Consider the following 25,343-nt stretch of genomic DNA (forward strand, 5'->3'; position numbering starts at 1 on the left):
TTTTTTTGCCAGTTGTTTCACCATGGGAATGATTTATAGTGGGCAGATTTCTTTTCCTTATAGTATTATTAAGAATATAAATCAATAGTGTTATTAAGGATATAAGTCTTTGGATGTGCTTTCCAGAACTATTCATTAAAAAAAAAATAAAATAAAATAAAAAAAGTCATAGACAATCCTAGCACAACTGCAAGCAGTTTTCAGACTCAGTAAATTATACCAGAGAGGTATGTTGCAACTAGTTGACAACAAGTGCTAATAAGCACGGTAATTTACTTGGATTAGGTGATTTAACTAAATGAAGCATATGCACACTAAAAACATTCTACCAGTGTTTCTACCACTGTGTGTTTGCTTTTAGCATATATGAATATGTGTTAGTAAACTGATTTTTAGTCTTTGTACTGTTAGTAGACTTTTCTTGTCATGCAAGCCAGGTCATAGGGGCGGATCTTCTCTTGGCAATGGCACAAAGGAAATCTGGGTGTTGTACTAGATCACAATTGTTATGGTACACCACTGCAGAACAATGGCAAATGCCATGCCCTGTCTCACAACAGACTTCTGGAGTCAGTCAAGAGACATTACATGACTCCATCCTCATCTGCTAGTTATAGTCATTAGCTTCAAGTAATCTAGTTTGGAAATCAGTATGGGTGTGGATCACTAGAATGATCAAAAGAAAAAAAATAAATCATATTTTACAAGGAAGATGGTAAATTTTATATCCTGGATAAAATAAACCTAGCAAACCTTGTTTGCTACTTGAACATGCATCAGAGGCTTCATGCCATGGAGGAAGAAGGCTATTGAAGTTGAAAGACAGTGCTGGCACAATAACAACTGGTCATAAATCAGTAATGAAGATATTTGGATAGGAAGTAGCAAGATATTTGTCCTCTAAATGTATACAATTGCATAACATTCTCCAATGAATCAGAGAAGCCCTTATCAGTCAAAATTTGATTCTAAAACTTGCAAGAATTCTCCAGTTACTGAGCAGAACCCCCAGCTTTCCATCTCCCTTCCTTTTGAGATAATAAATATCTCTTTTGATTGCTGTGTGAGCCAATCATGTTACTTGATCACAATTTGATTTTATGTTGATAGAGAATATGTTAAACGTGTACTTTTTCATTATGATCCTGAAGAAACTTTCTAGTAACTGACTTTGTTGCATGGCCTGAACATTTTACGTTTTACTTCTATCAGCAGGCAACGCTGAAACAGGGCTGACAGAAAACCTTGAAGGTGGTAGAAGCTACACAAAAGATCATCTTGGTATTTTTTTATTTTCTCCCAGTAATAATGACAGACAAATGATGAATCCCTGTACCTACTGCTCTGTGGAATTCTAAAACCTTTTGCTGAGAATATGTTTGAGAAAATGTGACTATTTTAAAGCTGATCCTGAGATTTTGTAGGTACCTCAGGAGCTCCTTATACAAAATCAAATCCTTAGAAGGGATTTGTCCAGGAATACAAAGAAAGGTGATAACCTGTTTATAAACAGTATCACAAACCCTGAGAAAGAGCTCCAAGAGTTGTGCAGCTTTGTTTTTCCACTGAAATGCCAGAAAACTCCTAAAGCACTGATGAGGACTTATCTAACTGCCAGGGAGTAAAGCCCATGGACAAACAAAGCAGAGCAAAATAATAATTGGTTTGAGTGGTAGATAAATTGCATTATTATACTGTACTTGTGGCACAGAAAAACATATCAAAAATACAATTGTAAACAGCTATTTTATATTTCAAGGGTTTCCATGATGATGTTACCAACAACTGAAACATGATGTGTAAAGACTGACAGCATTGTTCCTTCTATTTCATAAATAACTTTAGTGTATGACTTCAGTACTTAAAGAATTGGTACAAGTTCATTCTATATTTTAATGTTGAACACAGGAGTTTGCTTTTGAAGCATAAGTTCTCCTAAGATTTTTTTTTTTTTCTTTTTAATAAAACAGAAAGCTCAATAAGCTGTTGCAAATCCTTCAGTTTTAGGAGACCAGGGTGACATATCTGTACTAATTCTTGAGAGAGGCTTCTTAATCTCTGCGGCATTATTCCTTGAGAACAGACTGCCCTGATAAAATAAATTATAATTTTCCCTTAGAAATCTAAGCAGCAGAACATTCTGTTCCCTTAGTTCTGTACGCTGAAAGGGCAACATTTATCAGAAAACTAGTTTTCCTGAGCACAGACCAGATTTTTCCATAGGCAAGGTTATTTTCAGGCCTGTGCTGTGTGGTGACTCTGATCTGCTCTAAAGCAGATGTTGCAGAACTAGCATTAAGTACTCAAACACAGCATCAGATTGTGAAATACAAGGACACCTTTAGTCATTGCGGATTTGAAAAAAGCCAAATAATTATTGCAAGAATCTCAATTTTGTCATAGATGTTTACAGACTTTACTACTAAAGGATCAGCATTAAAAAATAGATATTTTGGTACAGTACAGCATTGGATTAAATGGGGTTGACTAAGCTCATCATACAGGACATGTGGAGTGCTTTGAGTTTCAGCCTTCCTATATCTGTTTCCAGAAAAAGGACTGGTGTTAACATGCATCCCTTGAGTTACATATTCTCCATTAAAATTTCCTGATGGTCAAGCCTCCCTCGTAACTTCATGTTTTATATACAGTAGTCTGTAAATTCAACTTTTCACAACTGTCTTATCTCAAAGGTAGAATTGACTGGAAAGTGCCAGATAGATAGAAATTATCACAGAATCACAGAATTGTCTAGGTTGGAAGAGACCTCCAAGAACATTGAGTCCAACCTCTGACCTAACACTAACAAGTCCTTCGCTAAACCATATCGCTAAATTCAACATCTAAACGTCTTTTAAAGACCTCCAGGGATGGTGACTCAACCACTATCCTGGGCAGCCCATTCCAATGCCTCACAACACTCTCAGGAAAGAAGTTCTTCCTAATATCCAAACTAAAACACCCCTGGAGCAAGTTTAGCCCATTCCTCCTCGTCCTGTCACCAGGCACATGGGAGAATAGACCAACCCACCTCGCTACAGCCTCCTTTAAGGTACCTGTAGAGAGCGATAAGGTCACTCCTGAGCCTCCTTTTCTCCAGGCTGAATAAGCCCAGCTCCCTCAGCTGCTCCTTGTGAGACTTGTTCTCCAGAGCCCTCACCAGCTTTGTTGCCCTTCTCTGGACTCTCTCAAGCACCTCCATGTCCTTCTTGTAGTGAGGGGCCCAAAACTGAACACAGTACTCGAGGTGCGGCCTCACCAGAGCCGAGTACAGGGGGACAATCACTTCCCTGGACCTGCTGGCCACACTGCTTCTTATACAAGCCAGGATGCTGTTGGCCTTCTTGGCCACCTGAGCACACTGCTGGCTCATATTCAGCCAGCCATCCACCAATACTCCCAGGTCTTTCTCTGCTGGGCAGCTTTCCAACCACTCATCTCCCAGCCTGTAGCTCTGCTTGGGGTTATTGCGCCCCAGGTGCAGGACCCGGCACTTGGCCTTGTTAAACTTCATGCAGTTGGCCTCAGCCCATCGGTGCAGCCTATCCAGATCCTCCTGCGGAGCCTTCCTACCCTCGAGCACATTGACACATGCACCTAACTTGGTGTCATCTGCAAACTTACTGAGGGTGCACTCGATCCCCTCATCCAGATCATTGATAAAGATATTAAAGAGAACTGGCCCCAGTACTGAGCCCTGGGGAATGCCACTGGTGACTGGCCTCCAACTGGACTTGACTCCATTCACCATGACTCTGTGGGCCCGGCTATCCAGCCAGTTTTTATGAAGCGTATGCCAATCCAAGCCACGAGCAGACAGTGTCTTGAGGGGAATGCTGTGGGAAACAGTGTCAAAAGCCTTGCTGAAGTCAAGGTAGACTGCATCCACAGCCTTTCCCTCATCCACCAAGCATGTCACTTTGTCATAGAAGGAGATCAGGTTCGTCAAGCAGGACCTGCCTTTCATAAACCCATGCTGACTGGGCCTGATCACCTGGTTGCCCTGTAAGTGCTGCGTGATGGCTCTCAAAATAATCCCATTTTATCTTATGATATTCTTCTGCTAATGCTGAAAGGTGAACTATAAAAAGTTCAAAATACTCTGTTATGTTCTGTGGTCGCTACAGCCCTCACCTTCAACACTTATTAAGAAAGCTTCTAGTGTGTTTTGGAGAAAAAAAAATCAGCCACATAAAAGAGCTGTTTAGCTAAGCTTCTTAATGTAAGATATTGATGTTTGTTTTACAAATTAACATGGGTTTAAAAGTGCTTTACCTTATCTATATGAATAGATTTTTGTAATATTTATTTGTGCAAAGCAGCCTGAAAGTACAGCAGTATGTATAATGGTAAAGAGCTTCTTTGTCCATTACATTTTCTGGCTTCATGTTCTGTGGTTATTAAGTTCTTTTAGGTGTGACTACACATCTCTAGAAATAGTTCAGCATCAATATTTTTAGAGGGAAACAACTGCTCTTATCTTTCATTGTTTTGTGGATTGGGCATTTTAATTCTTCACAGCTCTTGGGGAACAATTCTGATTTACTCTTATATAAGGACAGCTAGACTGAAACCAGTTTTAAATGATAGCATTGCCTTGTTGCAACAAGACACACAGCTTAATAGAATTGCTGATATAAAAAATAATATGAATTTGTGGAGGACACATTCATGAAAGTATAATTTGAAAGACAGCAAAATTGAAGCTCCAGAATTTCAAATTGATTTGAATTTAATGGGAATTTCTGTCTCTTTCAAAAGATTATATTTCTCTAAATCCAGAGATCTGAGTAGGAATTACAGGGCTCAACCAAAGGGGTCTACAGTATCTGTTATTTTCAGGAGACATAAGTCTCTGTTTTAGAAAGTTATATTCCAGCATGAGAACTCTGTTGAGAAGATCATTCTCTATTATAAAAAGAGCAACTCGGTTTATCTTCTGCTAAATAAGAAAATCTTCCCCACTGCATTCTTTGAGCTTTTCTTCGAGAGCAGCTACGTGGTGGTTCTCGACGCCTTCCAGCCCTGGTCTACTTGGAATGCATAGCATAAGTTCCAAAAAGCTGAAGTTTATTAAAGGGATGAGCACAAGCAACCTTTAACCCCAGCAGAGTAACTTCAAACCTTTAATGCTCAAATCTGCATTTAGTTTTAGCAGTCAAGGCTCATCTGTAGTTTGCAATTTAAATTCTGACATTTGCTTTTGTTATTGCTTTTTGTTGCTGTTGCTGTGGAGTTTGACTTTCTCTTCCATGCTATGGGAAATAGGTAGAAGCTTTCAAGTGGCATCACAGAAGCATAGGTGGATAGTGCTCTCTGCACAGCATCTTGTATGGTAATTATACAAGTGATGCATGATTTTTGATTTTGAGTGTTAGCCTGGTGAATTCTGGAAAAAGTAGCAGTTTACAATATTTTGTGTTTATGGCAGCTTGTCCTTCTCTTTTAACCACAAGATTCTCTCCAAATTAATTTTGTTTGTTTGTTTGTTTGTTTGTTTTGCTGATCCCACTGATTGTCACCATGCATATTGGTCTCTTAGAAGAGCTCTTAAAATCACCTTGATGTACTTGGAAGTCATTGTTTATATTGTCGTTAGCCTCACATCTTATTTAAACTTTCTTGATCTATCAGATCTTAGCTATTTCTTTGTGCTTGGAATCTGTTGGTAAGTAGTAGTTTCACAAAACAGACCTAGATAGCCTGCAGCCAAAAGCTGATGTTCCCAGGCAGCCTACGCCTGCTGTCAAGAGCTGTTCTCCACCGCAAACAACTAGTCAGAAAAATAAATGCACATAACTGCCTGCTTATTGTACGCCAGTCCCTAAATTATAGTTGTTATAGTGCTCACATAGTCACTACAGCAGTTAGAGCTAAGCCTAGGATGAGTAACAGAGTAACTGAAGTTGTCTGATGGTGCTAGACACTTCCTCATTTATTACGTTTTTTGCTGCTGTTTTTTTGTTTCATTGATTGGTATTATTTTCAAAACACTAGTGCCACATGCAAATTTTTTTGATGATTCATAATTTTTATCATAGTTCACTAACATTTAATGTCTTTCAGGCACTTAGATGAAAAACCATAGGTGTCAATATTGGCCAGTATTTCATATAGTGTGCAATATTCCGGGCTAAACCGAGGAGCGAGCAATTACTGGTGATTTCTGCCAATGGTTTGGGTAATATTGCAGGCAACTGAATTTGAAAATTATCACTCATGTAAAACTATTTAAAGTTAGAAAGAAACTGAAAAATATAATTTGCATCTGACTAAGTTCTAGCTGAATCTATCTTATGAAAAACCTGCCAGAACCAATATTAAAATATTGTTTGACAATATATGTAATCTCTAGGATACACAACAGAATGAAAGATAAAAATCAGAACTGAAAGTATCCTACAACAATCGTGGTCTGTAAGATATTTTTCTTATCAGATGTTATACATGTGCAGTTAATAGTCTGAAACTTCATGAATACTAATCTTGAGACATCAAAGACTACTGTGTAGAACAGCAAGCTAATCTCTGAATTCAATATACAGGGTACTTTTAATTTAGATAATGAAAGGCGTAGGGTTTTAACCAATATAAATTTTGCATAGAGATAAAAGAATTGATAGTTTTACTATCCTGATTTACTCTGATGGAAATGCTGCAGCACCATGTTCTTTCTCTTTAACCCTAAAGCTTTTAATCTTTTTATAATGTCTATTTTATAATTGGATCTCTGATGCTTTCAAGATGATGTCTTAGGGTACCACTGCCAGACACATCACACCTGGAAATGTTTCTTATTTCAGTGTATATTTTACTTAAGAAGGACAAATAGAAACTGTCGTGTTCTAAAGCACCCAAGTCTTGTTTTCTAACGTGATTCAAAGATTTTTGTTAGGAATTGAGTCTCCAGTCTAAGACCTTTATTTTTATTTTTTTTTCAAGAAATGAGTAAGACCTATTTTTCAGGGAGTAGATGCTCTTAAAGATGTTTCAGACTTTTTTTTTTTTTTTGAAAATCCTTTCACTGAACACAAATGAAAGCTGAGTAACACTTTGGGGAAGCTTGTTTACTTTGGCACCTTTATTTTAACCTGTACTGCTCTTGATACTACTGTTGCTCCAGTGTTGGCATGCTCCCGGTTATCTTTGTCTCTTACAGTAGATGAAAAACAGATCTATATTCTTGCTAGCGGTATAGGAACCCCGGGTTTCATTGCTGCAGCTCACTTATGTAATTGAGAAGACAAGATGTAAACAAAGGAAAATGAATATTTCAGCAAAACATTACAGGTATTGAGCTTATATTTGATAGCCAAAAGCTTCTTTTCTGTCCATAGGTAGCTGGTAATTAAACAGGAAGACAGTAAATAACCAATAAGACAACTATATGACGTTTTGTAATGATTAAATTGTATTTTAAAACATAATTTCTATGTTACTCCTGGCAGATTAGTTGTTAATAGAAATGTGTTTTCAAAGCTGGGCATGTTTTCATATCAAAATTTACAAAATATGGAAAATGCTCCAATTAGGCATTTTCTTTCTCAAAAATAACATATGGTACGTACATGATTTTGTTGGTTTAAACGTTCAATTACAGTGCACCATGTAGTGCGAAGTCTATGTACTGAGAGTTGAGAGTGGAAACTATAAGTAAATAAGAAAAACTGTTAAGAAAAAGAGGAAGAGCAACCCCCTGGAAACATAAACACATCTGCTTTTTTTTTTTTTTTTTTTTCCTTTTAAAGAGTTTATCTTTTTAAATATATATATATATAAACGATGGATAAAAATTGGACTAAAATAGCTTGAAGACATTGCAGACATGACTGTAACTAGAGATTTGATTAATGAACAATGAACTCCTGGGGGGAGGTGGGGGGGTGGGGAAGACATACCTCACAGCCATTGAACAGCTCAGTCTTAGAGAATGGAAAATAAAAGTGAGTTCCACCTGGCAGTGCTCTCATACACAATGTAATGGACCAGTGAGTAATTAAATGGAAGAAGAATGGATGCAGGACATTTTTGGGAAATAGCTGAAAAATCAGCAATTCTTTTCAAGCAACTTGGACAAAAAAAAAAAAAAGTTGAGCTGATTGCCTGTTGGAATAAGCTGGCATAATTTCAATAGTTTCTGAATGGCAATAATGGAATTATTATTAGTTAACCATAAGGAAGAATCTGGCCTTTGGTATCTGTTGATAAAGATATAATTGAATTATTACGAGTTTTAATTCTAAAGTGCATACTGCCATGTACAACCCAAAACAAACAAACAAACAAAAAACAACCAACCAAACAAAAAACTTAAAATTAAGAGTAATATAGACATTTCATACCAAATTAAATAGTTGACAATACTGCAGATATACGTGCAAAGGTACCACGAGCATGACAAGAAAGCTTTGCTTGCATTATTGGCTGTATAACTTACATATTATATATATATATATAACTATATATATATATATTATATATATATATAAAACTATATATATGTGTTATATATGTATAATATATATATAATATATAACTTATTATATAAATGTATAACTTATACATTTCTGCTGTAATGGCATCATGTAAAGTAAATTGTCTCTAGCAAACAACAGTCAGACTGGATGAGAGACTTACAGCTATTTTTATGATCAAAATTATATCTGAAGACAAGAAGTTGTATTCTTTTGTCAGTGTAGATACTCTAGTGTTTCCCAGAGCTTGAAAGCAAACGTGCATTTCCTGGCCCAGAGTTATAATACACCACTTGAATCTTGTCATCTGTCACTTATAAAACTCACTCTCAAATCTGAAAGCATGTAAAGGACTGACTTGTAAAACATTATGTGATACATCATTAAAGTACGTGAAAACTGCCAGGTATTGCTGAACACCCTCTGCTCATGCTGTCCTTAGTGGGAATCAAACCTGTACTATCTCTCAAGAATATCATCTCTTCTTTTCCATTTTACACCAATGGGATTATAAAATACCAGGGCAGAATTTATTACCAAGTTGGCTGTTAACTAGCAGATGTTCCATAATGATAACAAAAACTGCAGATTATGAATTGTCTGACTATTAACATATATCTCAGCATTTACAATAATGCATTGTAGCTAGCTTCTGTCTCTCTGCAACATCTTTAGCCTAAAGGCTCTATATGTAAGAAAGAGGGATCCAGGGCAGTGTTTGTTAAATTGTAGTTGTGTAGGTATTCAGCTTTACTAGAGAACATGACAGTAGTTGTCCCACAATGTCGACCAACTGAAATAATTGTATGTCTTCTTATACAACAAAACAGCAAATTTCTAAAGCCAGCATTATCTCTTTTCATTTCTGTAGTACTTTTTTCCATTGTGAAATCTGCCTCAGTTACTAGGAAATTTTTCTCTGAGCCTAAAACAAATTGAAGAGCGAGCCCACAGAAGACAATTTTGGAGTTCATAACCCAAGCTGTAGCATGAAAAGTAATTTATAGATAACAAACCATTAACCTTGAAGAGGGGAAGGTCAGCAAACCGGCAGCACTTTTATTAAAAAGCTGTGTGGGAAGTGAAGAGCAATATCTCAAACCCATCACAAACACATGAAATGCTATGATCATTTTACATCTCAGTAAGCAGTGCTCCTTAAAGGATTCACCTTATGAAATAAATTAGGTTGAATTGTATAGGAACATACCGAAGGCTTGTGACTGTAAACTTCTGCTAATAGTATCCTGAAAGTTGTGATGAGTGCAAGTGTGTGTGTAAGCTTTTTAAACCAATTAAAAATAGAGTACATGGGTACTGCTAGTTGACTGCTAATAGAAATACTCTTGTCAATTTTCTTGCATGTACTTCCATCTAAGCACTGCCTGCTTCAAGAATTTAACTATTTATAATGATCTGCTTACGATCAGTTAGTGTAAAACTCTTCTGAGTCCTCTTAAATTGCATGCATTCCACCAAGTGATACCATTGGCTTCTCAGCATTTTGGCAGCATCTGCCAGTAAATTGGCACAGCAATTGGGTGACTGCTGTTCAAGTAAGACTATGTTTCAGATAAAATTCAAGCATTGATATTCTGAATAACTCAAAATTCCAGTAAATTTGGTAAGAGTCAAAGTTACATGAAACTTACAGGCAAACGTTCAGAAATGAATGCCCCCTCTAATATTGTTCTTTGGACACTCTGTATGTTCTGTTCATTTAGATTACAAACTAGGATGACAGTCCTATTCTTTCTACATGTCATCTCAATCTCAGTTAACAAACAAATTTATAGAATCCAGAAACAAACTACTCTATCTTAGTCAGCAAGCTGGTGAATTGTCTTTCCTACTTTTCTAGTATGTCTTTTTCTGCTGTCTGAATGCTTGAAAACACATAAAAAGGTGAAGTTCCTCAAAGATAGCCCTGCTTGGAAAAAAAAAAAAGTTTTAAATGGAAATGTCAGTAATACTGCTTCCGCCTTCATTCTCTTCAGATAGCTGCTACCATCTGGTCAACTATAAATTTTTCTTAGCCATATAGTTGCTGTGATTTTGCAAGAGGGAAAGAGGGAGAAAAAATAAAGAAAAAGGCCAAAAATCTCAGCACAACTGCCACAGGCAGAATTAACCTTCTAGATGAAGATTATGTACTGTTCTCCTAATGATAAAATACTACAAAGTGTTTATATTAATTCCTTGTAATTGTGATTTATAGTATAACTGCAATCCACAAAAAATATTTATTATTTAATATTATTTAAATAAGTAGTTTTACAACAAATGTAAAGGTAGATAAATAATGACAGTAATTCAGAGAAAGTTGCATAGAGGAACTGCACCACAGCTTAACCACTTGTGTACAATCCAAGAGATTCCTACAGTCTTCAGTGAAGGCTTTACCCCAGCAGTACCTGAGTTTTAACCAGGAACACAGGACTGCCCTGGGTGGTGACATAGGAGTTAACTGGTCAGGATGCCCATAGCACTGGCCCCAGAGCAAGTCATCTCTGCCCCAATCAGCAGGTGTAATGCAGGAGGATGTAGAGCATGGAGGCAGGGAAGGCATTGCTGCTTGGGCTGGACTGAATGGAGAATCTGGAAGCAGGAAAGTAGCCACCTTAGTGCCATTCAGAGAATTCCCTCATCCATTAGGTTACTGCCAGGGGATAGGAACTCAACAGAGTTTATAATCCTCTGTTGGAGAAGTGAAGTGTTTCAGTCAATTGTTGTCTTTTCTATTTAGGTAGATCATAATTAGTAACTGATTTTACATCCTGGTTAGAGGTGATGAATAGAGGATTACAACATGGAAGTACAAATGCCTTATCAGATATTCAGCAATAAGAACTACAAGCCTCTTAGTTTGATCTTGATTCTGTGCAGAGCCTCAGAACAGATTTTAAAGAAAAGAGAAAAATCAAGAGATAAATGCAATTTGTGACTGACAGAAAGTTAAGGAAGTTTGCCAGTCATGCAAACAGCTATATTACCCTATGGTAAGGATAAAATTCCTTGTTGACTGTAGTAATAGAACAAGGTTTCAGTTTAATAATATAAACTGCAAAGTCACGACTTAGGGCCTACAAATGAGGATGTCTATCTACAAGAGAAAATGAATAGGTCCTGAATTGCATTGATGGGTGATAAAATATCTGTCAGTGAGAGCGGAGCAAGAGAAAGGACCTTTGTATGCATTAAGTGAATTAGTATCCCCAGGGACACGAATCCTCGCTTTAAACCACAGAATACAGTTAAAATCCTGGAAAAGTACAGAACTAATGTTTAAAAATAAATAAATAAAAATGGCACCTAACATTTTCTGATACTGAAGGATTTAAGAACGGTAGTAATAACTCTAGTTTTCTCTTTTTCTAAGTGTATTACATATTTTAAACCTTTTCTACTTTGTATATAACTGTTTTAAGACTTTTTCTGTGGCTGGTGATGTACATGTATGTATCTAATGCCATTCATGCTAATGGCTGATTTTGCAGGGGTTTGGCATGGTGAACTGTCAGAGTCCTTTGCTATTCTTGTGTTTTAAGTTAGTAGCACTACACTGATATTCATCAACATAGGATTTGGACCAATGAACAATACAGCTGATGCATAAGTCATGTTTTTACAGAACAACATTTTTAAGCAGAATGGTACTGAATACACAGAAAGTGTGAAAAAAAAAAAAAAAAAAACACAAAACCAACAGACTAATAGTTGTCATCAATCTCAATTTTTCCTGGATGACAAGTGCATTATAAAACATAGGCAGTGACAGTAATCTAGTGGAGATGATAGACATAACTACTGTTTAGAAAGTCATCTTTTTGTTCTTAAATACCTCAACTGATAGCCCACTACATAAGTATATTCAATGCTTTCCCCCCATCTTTTAAATAGGTGAAAGTCTAGATATTCTATAGTGCATACTCAAGAGGTAGTAGTGATCATAGGTATTCTTATGCTGTTGCTACTAAATGTATAGCCCATGGGACAGCAGATAACACTTTTATTTTCATCTTCCCCAAACAGTTATATACACAAAATACCATAATCAAACCTGTGTTACTGTATGCTTGTGTATTGCATAGGAGTTAGCAGTAATAAGAACTTTGTCAAATACCACAAGAACTGTCGGTCTTTAAGGGAGAACATCAGCATTATATACTCCTCATTTATGGTCTGTTTGGAAATACATTATTCCATTATGATATAATAATTAATAAGCATGCAAAAGTAATTACACTAGTTGGGTTTGTAGTTGGTTTAATAATGGAGAGATGTTCATCCTACATGTATATTATCAGCAGAAGATGGACATGGGAATTTAATTAAGCAGATCTGACTTAAAACAAACGACCAAGCTACTGTCTGCCATCTGAGCTAATGTACCTAAGTGTGTGCATGTTTACAGGCTACTTTGATTGTGAATATCTTAATATACAGTGCAGTTTCAATAATACTAGATATGGTAATTTATTAATCACATGGATATACCTAGCAGGAATCTTATCGCACTGATTTAAACATAAAATCATTCTCATTCTTAAAGAGAAAAGTTGCCTCAACAACCAAATGATTATTGCAAATTATCTTCTACAGCATTTCACTACTTGTTGCAAAAGGAAGAAAAGGAGAAAATGATCTACTGGAAGCTTTTCAAAGCCTTAAATATCTGGAAACCATACTCTTCTATGGGCGGGAAGCTTATTTCCAGCTGATGTGACAGAGCTGCTGCTTATATTCAGCTCAGATGACATCCTGATGAAGTTATAGACAGTGTGAAAGCTTTGTGATACATGGAAAAAGTAGTAGTCTAGCTCAGTAGCCTGTACAACATCGGTAATAAGCAGGTAATTATGGAAGAAGAAAAACCACGGGCAATATCCATCTGATACTCCTCTAGCCTTCTATTATTTTGTCCCAGGTAATAGAATAAATAGAATATCATTTTTATGGAATTTATCTGGTTATCAGGAATTTATCTGGTTATCAGACTTAGATGATCTTTTTTTTTTTTTTTTTTCTTTCTGTTGTCTGTTGACAGGGCTCTTGCCTTTAGCTATACAGAAATTTAAAAGACTGGCAACTTTCCAGTTTCAATCTTTCAATCTGCTTCTCTCTCTCTCTTTTTGTTGTTTTGTTTTGTTTTGTTTTGTTATGCTACCGTTGGCTATCTCATCGGTGTTTGTAATTTCACAGATGCTCTGAATTGTCTTCTATCTTGTCTGGTCTAGAGATTTTGGCTTGTGAAAGTGCTGTAGTCTTTCAGAAAACCTACCATCTTTAGAATAACATTATTTTATTTCATGTTGTCACTTGTTGTTTTCCATGCTTTAGGAACAGCTATTGGTTCAGAAAAAGGGTTGGAAATAATTATACTACTTGCATAATTTAGTTGAAATTAGTGTTGGTAAATAAAATATACATATGCCTGCATTAAGAAGGAAATTAAGGAAATAGATATCATGTTAAATTAAAAAGAGAAATATACAATACACCATTACAGTATTGCATACGTTGTTTTTGACATAAAGTATTTTAGACTATCTACATGCTACGACAATAATTTATTAAAAAAAGAAAAAAGAAAAGAAAAGAAAAGAAACGAGAAGAGAAGAGAAGAGAAGAGAAGAGAAGAGAAGAGAAGAGAAGAGAAGAGAAGAGAAGAGAAGAGAAGAGAAGAGAAGAGAAGAGAAGAGAAGAGAAGAGAAGAAAAGAAAAGAAAAGAAAAGAAAAGAAAAGAAAAGAAAAGAAAAGAAAAGAAAAGAAAAGAAAAGAAATCCTGACATGGACTGAAACTACACGTTTCCTTTTGACTGACTTGGATATTCCTTGAGAAAGTGTCTTATTTTCTGGGCTTTCCTCTTCTGGAAAATGTGGTAAAAGTTGCCTATGTTTTAAAAACTTTGGAGGATATCTAAGTGGAAAATGTTCTATAATTGTCACAAAGGTAATTTGTCGTTACTTCTTATATTTCATTTGATCTTCAGCCTCAGCTGGTTACTTTCTGGACATGTATTAAGATGGTGAAAATTAGGCAGACAACACAGTGAATAGTTTTGTGGTTCTAATGTCTTTAAGTCATTTATTCAGGAATAGGAAAGAATTCTTTCTGGGAGTGGTGATTAAAGGTAAATGCAACTTATGTCCTAATGACAGAAAATTCAGATATTTGAAATAATGTTTTGGACATTACACTTAAATTCTAATTAGATTTGTAGGTGTTTCATGTGAAATCTAACATATATGTTTTTTGCAATCCCAGTAACAAAAGGTAGAAATAATATTAAGCAAGCAGCAATAGCACTGTAAAAAAAAAAAAAAAAAAATCTCTCATGTCCGTGGGAATACTTCATTTGCAAACTCTGTACTGTAAGGTTTCAGATGAGAGTTGATGAAATGCTCCTGTTTCACGGGCAGGGTCATTCTAAAATCTGAAATAAATATATCTTCGAACTAGATCTATAGTTAGAGAATATAGCCAAGCTATTTGATTTGCACCTTGTCACCATTTGTTTGTTAAAATGGTAAAAACAGAAGTAAACAAACAGGCACATCTGACTGAGGAGACTGAACATGTTATTGCAGTCAGCTATCCTGTCAGTCAGGAAAGAACCATAGGCACAGATAAAAAAATAAATAAAGCCACTGTAATTGCTTCTGTCCAGCCTTTCTGACTGTGTACTCAGAATGAATCTAGGCATTTAAAAGAAAACCTGCTGCTTTTTTATTTTTATTTTATTTATTTATTTATTTATTTTTTCCCTAAGCATGTAACACATTAGCTTTCTAAGGGAAGGTTGAAAACATTATCTGCATCCTAAGTTTTCCTAGGGCCAGAACCACTCCTTTCCTTCACTGTTTCTTACCTCTCACATGGCATCTGGGCTTAATGCTCTTTGCTGGTGTTAGGGAAGGATCTAGTGACTTTAATCAAAGACAATGGGGACTGTAAATGGACATATATTTAAAAAAATAAAACAAATTATGAATTGAAAAAGAGAAAAGAAAGTACATATTATGAAGCATTGCATGTTTTCTTTCATATAGCTCTTTCTGTTTTTATAGAAGAGGATTCCATGGGTTGCTCACAGATTCAGAGAGCGAGGTTTGGTATTTTACTTAAATATTCAGCCCCTGACAAGGCTGAGGGTGACTTGTTATTCTAAGTGAAACAGGAGGAAAACAAAATACCATGTGAAGCCTGACTTGGTCATGACTGCTTTCAGTGAATACATTTATGCACTTATTCTTGCCAGAGCAGAGCTACATGAAGGCTGCTCTCCCCTGGACTTGCTTTTCTGCAGCTCTCTCTAATCCTTCACCTTCATGAGCACAAGACAAAGTTGATTAATAAATAGAAAATAAGGTAAAAAACGAATACAGAGAAGAAAGCACTTGAATTAATGCATTGCAGTGCTGTCTAAATGCACATAAATAAAGCAATAGAATGTTTTCTGATCTTTTCTAGTTTAAATAGCATTCTACTTACCAATATGTTTTTTCTTAATTGCTTCAAATGAAAAATTCATATAGGGAATTCATGGGGGAGAAGTGAACTGAAAGTAAATCCTAGGTTTTTGTTTCCAACTGTGAACAGTGCTACTTTCATAAAAATGAGATATCTGCCTCTGGAGACTATCCCAGTGAACAAAAACGTAAACAAATATTAAGGCATAAAGAAGGATTGGTGACATGAATGCTGTTGTCAAAACTTTCTGATTTATTCCCAAAGAGAATAATGATGGTTTCATCTCTCAGTACATTAGAGCTTGTCAAAGCTACTTATTGATTTTTTAGAGTTAAACTCCCCAAGCCTAGAAGTAGGACATGTGTTTGTTTTCTTTTTTCGCTTACTTTCCGAGTCCTGATTTACCCCAACCTTCAGGAAAGAGTGTAATAGAGTGATAGTCTTTTAACAAAATTTCGAAGATTATAATTATAATAAAGGCAATGTGGCCAGCACTATGCCTCATTAAACACTACCTTGAGCATTTTAATTTAGTCGGTTTAAAATTCTATTAAAATGTCATTTATCTCTTACTGTGAAGTTGGTGAAAAATGCAGTGAGAAGAAATAGTCAGGATGAAAATGATTTTTTTATTACAAATATGATAGGTCAAATATTGCCCAGTGTAGTGTGTGTGATAGAGTTCTCCTGGTACTGCCTTTGTCTAGAGAATAAAATAAGAAGGCAGCTTTCAGAGTAATGAGCTTTTTATGGTTCAGACAAGTGAAACTAACAATAAAAAAGTCTGCCACTCCCATATAACTGTAACTAATAGGGACTGTCATTTCTGTGGCTGATGGGCTCTGAATTATCACAGAAATCTCCCAGTTCATATCACTGCTGGCATTATCCCACAAATGGGAGCGAAGATGGGTTCACAGCCTAAATTCAGGTGAAATATTTCTTAGCGTTATACTTTTCAGTATCACTTAGGTATTTTTGTCAAACTCACCAAGCCTTCTGATTCTTTACCAAATTGGTATCAAATATGATGTTTACCCAAGATGTTATGAGATAGCACAGTATCTTTTCCTTTATAGATGTGTTTTGAAATATTTATAATGTGGATGTCCTGCTCCTTGTTTCTTCCTCCTGTTTAAGGGACATGAATTTTTCATGCTGAAATTTCCTGGTTCATTTTCCATTTTAATAAATGCTGGTTCAAGATTTAAAAATTGAAAGGAGGACTTCCTTGTGTAACGTTTAAAGTAAATGCTTGTTATTTAACATTCGAGTTGTTCCTGATTGTTATACTTCAGTAAATGACATCAGCAACTGTTTGCTGCAGGTGGCCATAGTAAAACCACTTTCAGCTAGATCTCTTGAAATATAAATAATCGTGGTAGTTGTGTGTACAAGGACCAGTTCCTGCTTGGCAGTGGCAGGAAAAGTTAAGCACTCTTTGAAAGGCTTAGTGTTGCCCAGCAGGGCTTTCACTGACTTGTCAGCTGGAGAGAACAGAAAGATGAAAGGAGAAGATGATGAAGTGTTGAAGTGTTCCCTTTCTGGGGGAATGTGGTACGTACCCTGGCCCAAACATGGGATGGAGGCAAAGCAGTGAAGGAATAGAGATGTTGCCAGGCACAGGGCCTTGAAGGGCCCAGAGAACTCCATGGGGTTTACATGGTATAAACTATTTTATAATCAGGCTGTGTTGGTGTAAATACTTAGCAAAAGTTTAGTCTGCAAAAATAGAGGAGAAGAGCAGAGAAGTATAATAGCTTCAAAAAAAGTGGTAGGAAAACAATTGCAGTTCTCTTCCACATACATTTTCTTCTTAAACCAGATTGATTTGCATTCAGTATCTTAAAATCTAAATGATAACTTTGTGAAAAGAGCACCTGCCTTCATGTGACAATGTCGGGTTTTTCTCCTTTAAAGATAGTTTTTGTATCTGATGTTGTATTTTCAATCTGATCCTATTTTCATGTCAAACACAAAGCAATCAGTGAACTTGCTGAATGGCTTTAACCTCTAAAAATATTCAGTACCTTGCTTCATTGCTCTAGTTCTTACCAACACTTGGTGCGTTCAGGTCAACAACTGCAGTTGCCACCCAAAGATCAGGACAACTGTGTCAGAGAATGTAATCTTTCCACTTCTGCATTTGTTTCTTGTTATAATGCAGCTTTTCTGGCCACACTAACATTTCAGAGGGGGCTCCAGTTATGTCACAGGGTTGGGATAAATGTGTTTGACACTTGTTCAGTTATTGTTTGAAATTTGGGGCTACCTGAAGTACTGCTTGTCAGTGTTTGCTAACTGTAGGGCATTTTGGAAACCGTGTAGTGAACTACAGTTCTAAATACTTTCTACTCTTGGAATTGCCTACAAGGCTATGCAAAAAAATAATAATAATAAAAAAAAATCTTAATTTAAATCCAGAATGAATATCCCAAATGCAAAAGAAGAAGCTTAGCCTTAAATAGAAATTCTCTGGTGTACGGATTTTATGTCATTTTAAGTCAATAATGCTTTCCATGAGGAATTGTGTACCAAACATGCTGGAGGACAAAAATATTTTAAAGTGATTTACTTTAGTGTTGATAACATTCTATGCTAAAAGCTATAATTGATATTTGGTCCGACTTACAGTAAATCACAGCGCACACGTGCTAATATCTGTACCTGTTGATTGACTGAGGCATACTGGATCTGTAAACAACCATAGCCCATGGCAGCTACAGCATATACATATTTTTCTATTCCACAAACAGTATCTTGATATTCTCAGCACCCTTGGTATTGTGACACTTCTGCCGGTTATCAGGTAGGATATGCTTATCTAGCTCGAGCAATGCCATGGTACAGATAATCAAGCGAATACAAAAGTCTATCCGGCACAGTGTGCTGCGCTGTGCGGAGCAACTAGCTTGAGCCCTGGAAACAATATTTGCCTGGGCTCAAGCCAAAGTAATTAGTTCTGCCTCTCTGAAAGGGTAATTAGTCGAAGCACCACACTTAGGCAGCCCCGGTGTTTCTGGCTCCAGAGATAATTCACCATGGCCAGCTCAGGTGGCTCTGTGAGGTGCTGCTCCACCGAGCCCAGGCATAGGCACGGCGTCCCTGCCACTGCAGAATGGCTTTGCCTCCCTTGAATTGCCGCGTCTCTCAATCATTTCTTTGTTATCTGAAATAAGCAAAACAGCTTTAATTGTGTTTTCCATTTAAGATGTTACCTTCATTTTGGCTTAAATGAAGGTCAGATCTTTCTTCTCTTCCTTAATAAGTTCTTTAAATACACTACATCTGTTATGAAACTCTAATGACTGATCAGAGAAAAGTCATTAAAAATACATGGCATATTACAGGACATCATTTATACTTAATATGTGCAGTAGAGTGGTCATTTAAGTAGTTTATTTTAGCATGTTTGCCCCATTCAGGAAGTGCAGTCACTCCTTAAATGTGTTCTCTAGAAATTACATTGCTTAAGTAAAGTCTACTCCCTCTTAATGCCTGCACTACATATCACTAATAAACTGTTTGGCAGGTGTTTCATTTGCCCCTCTTACTTTTCTTCAATCTGTATTTTCAACATTTTCCTTGTACTTTTCCTCATAAGGTTTTTATTTTTAAAGCAAAATGTAACTTGTGTTAGAACCACCTCTGTGTTTTATAACATAACATAATGTTCAGATGCTCAGACACGAGCAAAAAAAAATTGCTCCTGATTACTTCAGCCAAAACACCCAAATGGTGAAACGGTCTTCCAGTGGTGATTCTTATGTAAATGCTATAAAATGACATTATATCTGCCAGCCAGTGTTTGTGAATATCAAAATCACAGAAGTCACTGCTGAAATATAACAAAAGTAAATGCAGGAGGTTGAAAAATGGTCCAATGATTTTATTTATTTATTTATTTTTAAGTAAACACAAAACAAGCCAAATAGCTTTTAGTTATTTGAATAGTTGTCTGGCTTTGTTTTCTCTTGCTTTTTCATGCTTAGCTATAGACAGAACTGAAAAAAGTCGGTTGCTGGGTCTCAACTTGTCTCTGAGCTACCAAAATGTCCCTTGCCTATAGCTAAGGATTTTGTCCAAGAAGTAGCAGAAAAAAAACACATCCAGATGTGCATAAGTGACGGCAAATGCACCAAAAAAATCACCCTTTATAGGCAGCTCCTGGCACTATCATAATTCCTTTCACTTTACATATTCTTCAGTCTTTTTAGAATATTTTTTGAAGTGTGGGTGAATGTCTTCCCTCATCTCAATGTGTCAGTGTTTAATTGCATGTTAATGACTGCTGAGTAACTTTCTGTAGAAAGCTTTTCTATCTCTTGTTCCTTCTAGAATGGGTATTTGGGTGCATTTTATTGTCTCCCGTCTGTGCTTTATTTCTAGCCTACTCTGAGCCTTCATAATTCACAGTTCGGTAGTTATGAGGTCAGATTAATAGCTGATCTGATAAATGTACGAACACCTAGGTTGTACATCACGCTAGCAGTCAAAAGAAGGAAAACTCTGGGATCTTCAGCTATGGTCTCCCTAGCTCATGAATGTGCCTACTGCATATTGACTTGTCTTATAACTTTTAACTTAATAGACTTAATTCCCTGCTGGCTACACTCATTTATTGAGTTTGCCAAAGCCCCAAAAGGCACAGGCATGTGCTTTATGCTTCTTGATGCCCCAAGTATCCCTGGGTCAAGTTATTCTTCCATTTTTGATAATTGAAGCTGATGTGATACAGTCAGGAAAACTTGGAAAATCACTGTATTTGTGGTATAAATTTAACGGTGATTCTATGTTTATAATTTGATTCACTGATTGTACAAGTATCACCAGGTACTGTTGCAGTCACTGTATGCATGAGCTGGATAAAATACAGCAGGAAAGAACCTCAAAATCATGAAACTACCTTGACACTGATACCCCAAGATTAAAGCATAGTATAGAGATTTAGTTACTGTTTTCCCATTCCATTATACACTTCAAAATAATTACTAATCAATATTGAAAAGCAACAGAAAATGGATTTCCTGTAACCTTGTAGATTTACTAGATTGAAATTAATAGGAACAAAGGAATTAGTATGTTGGATAAGATTAGGCCTATTTATCTTGATTCTGACGGAGATGAATAGGTCAACACCAGCTTTTTTAGAGGAAAACTTTTGGAAAGAAACATTAGTTTAGGGTGTTAGGAGATAACTGTTTCCTTAGAGAGGAGCCATCTACTTTCCAATTATAGTACATCTGAAGAAACACAGTTGTAAGGCAATGCAATTTTTCTGTATTACTAAAATCAGAAATGTAAACACAGTACTGACAAACTGTTTTCTCTTGTTTGTGGACTCATTTGTTGTTACTTCTTTTTGCTTTGCTTTTTCAATTCTTTTTCAACCTTCAGTTGTGAGAATCTCATAAAATGGTGTATGGTGTGCTTCCAGACCTGTGCAGTACGGTTTGCAGCAAAGCACTGTTTCATCTCCCTTTTGTCTTGGAGCTGCAGTTAGAGCAAAAGAGTACGTGTTTTACTGTTGCAGTGCAAAGGGAAAATGTAGCTCACAATAATTACAGTGCTATCCAAAGGCTGATCAAATCATAATAATTGTCCTTCCATCTCCTGGGCAACAAGTTTTGCTGTCAATTTTTAACATTTATGTAGTAGTATCTCTAAAAAGTCTTTGTTTTTTTTTTTTTTTTTTTTTTTTTTTAAGAACATTGAATTAAGATTATTCATAAAACATTTTCACCATTGACAAAATATTACTTTATTTGGGTGAAAGTTTAAATTGAGGTATCATCCAAAGAAGAGAATGCATTTTCAATTTGAACCGAACTGCTGACAGACGGAGTGACTTCAGTCTTGCAGAAGAGAAAAAGTAAGTGGCAGCCCTGCACAGGCAGCTGTGGGAAGCACTATTGACCTTGACCTTTTAAGAGGTGGGAGGCAATTTAGTGGAGTGTTAGTATTTTCCTGATCCCTTGATTCAGCTAGAAAAGCAGTACAGCTTCAGTAGTGTCTAAATTGACTTCTGTAAAAATCTACAGTGCTATAAAGAGGTAAAAACTACGCAACCTAGTAAACCTGTCAGCACAAACTAACTACTAGTGTAAGCAACTTGTCTGAACATTTTTTGTCAGTTGTAGGCTTGAAATTCATCCTAAGAATCAGCACAAGTCTTAATACGACAAAATTTTCTGTGCCAAAATTATTTTTTCCAGAAAATAGGTGGCTTACAGAGACCGTTTCAAACCTTTGCATGGGGCAAGAATCAAGCTTCAGGATCACATGTGTAACCAATGGATGTGAGGAACAAAGCAGAACTTAAAGACCTATTCTCTAATCAAAAAAGTGTAACATATAACATGTAAATCATGTAACATGATTTTCATGACATACATGTATAAGATGACAAAATCTTAATTTAAAATCCTCAAAATCCCAAATTATAGCTGTTTATTTTAACATGGTAGAAAACACCAACACAAATGGATGTCAGTTATTTTCAAGACTAAAACAAACCTTTAGTAGTCCTAAGATGTCTGAATCAAAAAGTATGGCTTGAAATGCAAGGTGGTCTTTTAATTTTTTTTTTCTTTCTTCCAAAAAGCATATGTTAAAAATACTTAGCGCTAATTTCAAAAATCACTTCATATCTTCTAGGGTGAATAAAACTCTTCAAACTGAAAGTACAGGCACAGCTGTTCATGTGGTATTTAGGAGAAAAATAAGCATTTAAAAAATAATGTAATAGGTTATATAAGGTCAGCTGCGGTGCATTGTACATATTCTTTCCCCCTGTTTTCAGGATGAAAAGATACTGTTTTAGTCATTTCTGTTTCTGTATCCTACAACAGACTAACAACTCATCAGCTGACAGGTTTATGATGGATTTCAAAGTCTGTTCACAAAATCGGCTGAGTAATACGGGTCTAGCCCCTGTAGGATTGGGGTGACAGGAAGGAAAGGCAAGATAATACTCTGAGGAAAATCCATTATCAATCACTCTCTATATTTTGTGGGAAAATGCGCCATCCCCCAAAAGACTGCAACATAGTGGGTGGTATTTTGGCAAAATATTTGTGCATAGGCATTGAAATGACTGTTATTGCATTGTGTGGTATATGGCTTTGTTACATGTAATTTTGCTAACAGTTCTCATGCAGGATAGAAAACATTTGTTATTGAATGGAAAATAATGACTCTGGTAAAGCAGATGCTTGAGAGCTAGGCTTTTATCTGGTCCTATCTCTGCAGTATAAAATAAGTATAAGAGAAGATTCCATTATTTATCAATTTTAGAAAGTTCTCTTGAAAAAAATAACATTTTTTTTTTTTTTAGCAATTGATTTGTAAACAGAATTCCTAAACATTATCATAGTCTTCTTATATTTTAATGTAAAATGTAAGTATAGGGCTTTTCTCCATACAAGCCATTAGTATTACCACACACATTTATTTTAAAGATGTGTTCTTTTTGCCTTAGTGGTTCAGTTGTACTATTGATGAACAGTAGATTTTTCCAAAACCTTGGAAGAACTTGAAAGCAGCACACAGCTGCATGCCCTGCACTGCTCTTCCTAAAAATCTCAACGGCAACCCTGGTTCAGGCACACACATCGACTTACTTGAACCATATCTGGAACTGAAGCTGTGTGGCAGTGTCTGGCTGAATCTGAACTGCCAAGAACAACTTGCAATACTGACACAAGATTTATTATCCTGGTCATAGACCATTTACAACAAATGCTTCATATTTCAACTTAATCAAATGTTGGCAGGTGTACCTGGCAAGACATAGATTAAGAAAATGAAGTAATGGTAGGGTAGAAGTGAGTACAGATGTGTGAAAGGTATGGGGAACAAGACTGTTTAACCATAAACACTACAACGTACAGTGCTGTTAAACCACCCAGACCTGTGCAAATTCAAATGTGCCTTCAAAAAGCCATTCCAGAGCCCACCAGAGTCAAGGACAAATATTTTTATTGATGTGAAATTGGTAGACCACCTTTGTGTGATATCTAAGAAGGAAGAATGTACACTGGTTTCATTGGCAATGAAACTGGTTAAACAATTCAAACCCTTTAATTTTCCCTGTTATTAAAATAATGTTGTTATAAATAGCATTTGTTCCCTTTCTCCCTTTCTCCATTTAAACTAATTCTACTTTAATAACAATTCAGCCTTAACATCTTTCACATTTCATAAAAATAAATAAATAAAATATAAATAGGATATATATATACTTTAATTTTTATTTATATAACAAAAATGTTTATGATAGATATTCTACACAAAGTAGAAATGTGGAAATCAACATGGATTTTGCTTTATGCCCCTCCTTTGCCCAGAGGCATGACTACTAAGGGAACTAGCACATGAGATTTATGTATAAGGTTTTGAAATATTCATAAAAAATCAGAGAACTTCTGGCATGAGGCTGAACTAGAAGCTGATCAGCTCTTAATTGTGAAAGAGAAAAAAATTTAATCAGTTCATTTGTGTTCTGACATCTTATTTCAGGGAGGGATAATTTTCCCAGAAACGCAGAAATCTTATCACAGAAGTTGTCATGATGAGCTCACAGTTGAGCCCTATATTCTTTAATTCTTATCTCAGATGTTCAGATAGTAGCATAAAGGATATGGCTATAGTTGAATCTTGATTTAGGAATGTTTGAAATGTACGTATCTTGTTATTAGGTAGTATCAAGAAAACAAAAGTTGCACAACCATTAAAAAAGTTGGTTAGCCACTTGAGGAATTTTGAAGATGTGAGAGATCCAGAAAACTTAATACCTAAAAAATTATTCAAGATATTTTGTATTAGTTAGGAACAATTGTCATTTCTTGCATTGAAACAAAATGAGATGATCACTGTCTTTGCCCAGTAATGAGAAATGAAATCTAAAAAAAAGTATGAAATCAATTACTTCTATGATTGTTGTGTTAAGCATTATGCAGAGGCTGCTTTGCATTCGTAACACATCCACACCCTCCTATCTGAATCAGCTCAATTATTCTAGCTGTTTCTCTAAACCTTTGTTTCTTCTGAAACTAAAATCTTTGATTGCAATAATAGTGCAATTTGCTGCAAAGTTCTTTTTAATCCTATGCTATAAATTGGCAGCATCAATATGTAATAATATTTTGAAGGTCATACATTTCAATTACGCTCAAACTTATGCATAGGTTACAAATTGCTTTAATCATCAATGTGTGAGGCAAATGCTTAGTTTCTGGAAAACAATTTCAGATATTGAGTTATTCTTGTCACTTCTTTATTTCTTAATAAATGTTTCTAAAAATAATGAAATTGTTTTGCCTGAGATGTCAGGAGAGAAAACATGGACACTTCCTGTAGTGAAAAATATTGATCATTTCACATGATGTGAATAT

The 25,343-nt window shown here is 35.8% G+C and overlaps 1 long non-coding RNA gene across 1 annotated transcript in view; it reads left to right on the top strand.

The window, feature by feature from the left end:
* Positions 1 to 13,966, top strand: part of LOC137841330 (uncharacterized) — a 42,708-nt gene extending 28,742 nt beyond the window's left edge. Inside the window, exon 3 of the long non-coding RNA XR_011088570.1 lies at positions 13,077 to 13,966. This is a non-coding gene — a long non-coding RNA (uncharacterized lncRNA). The remainder of the gene's footprint in view (positions 1 to 13,076) is intronic.
* Positions 13,967 to 25,343: the final 11,377 nt, after the last annotated feature.

Source organism: Anas acuta, chromosome 17 (genome assembly GCF_963932015.1).
Source record: "Anas acuta chromosome 17, bAnaAcu1.1, whole genome shotgun sequence".
In the NCBI taxonomy this organism is placed as follows: domain Eukaryota; kingdom Metazoa; phylum Chordata; class Aves; order Anseriformes; family Anatidae; genus Anas; species Anas acuta.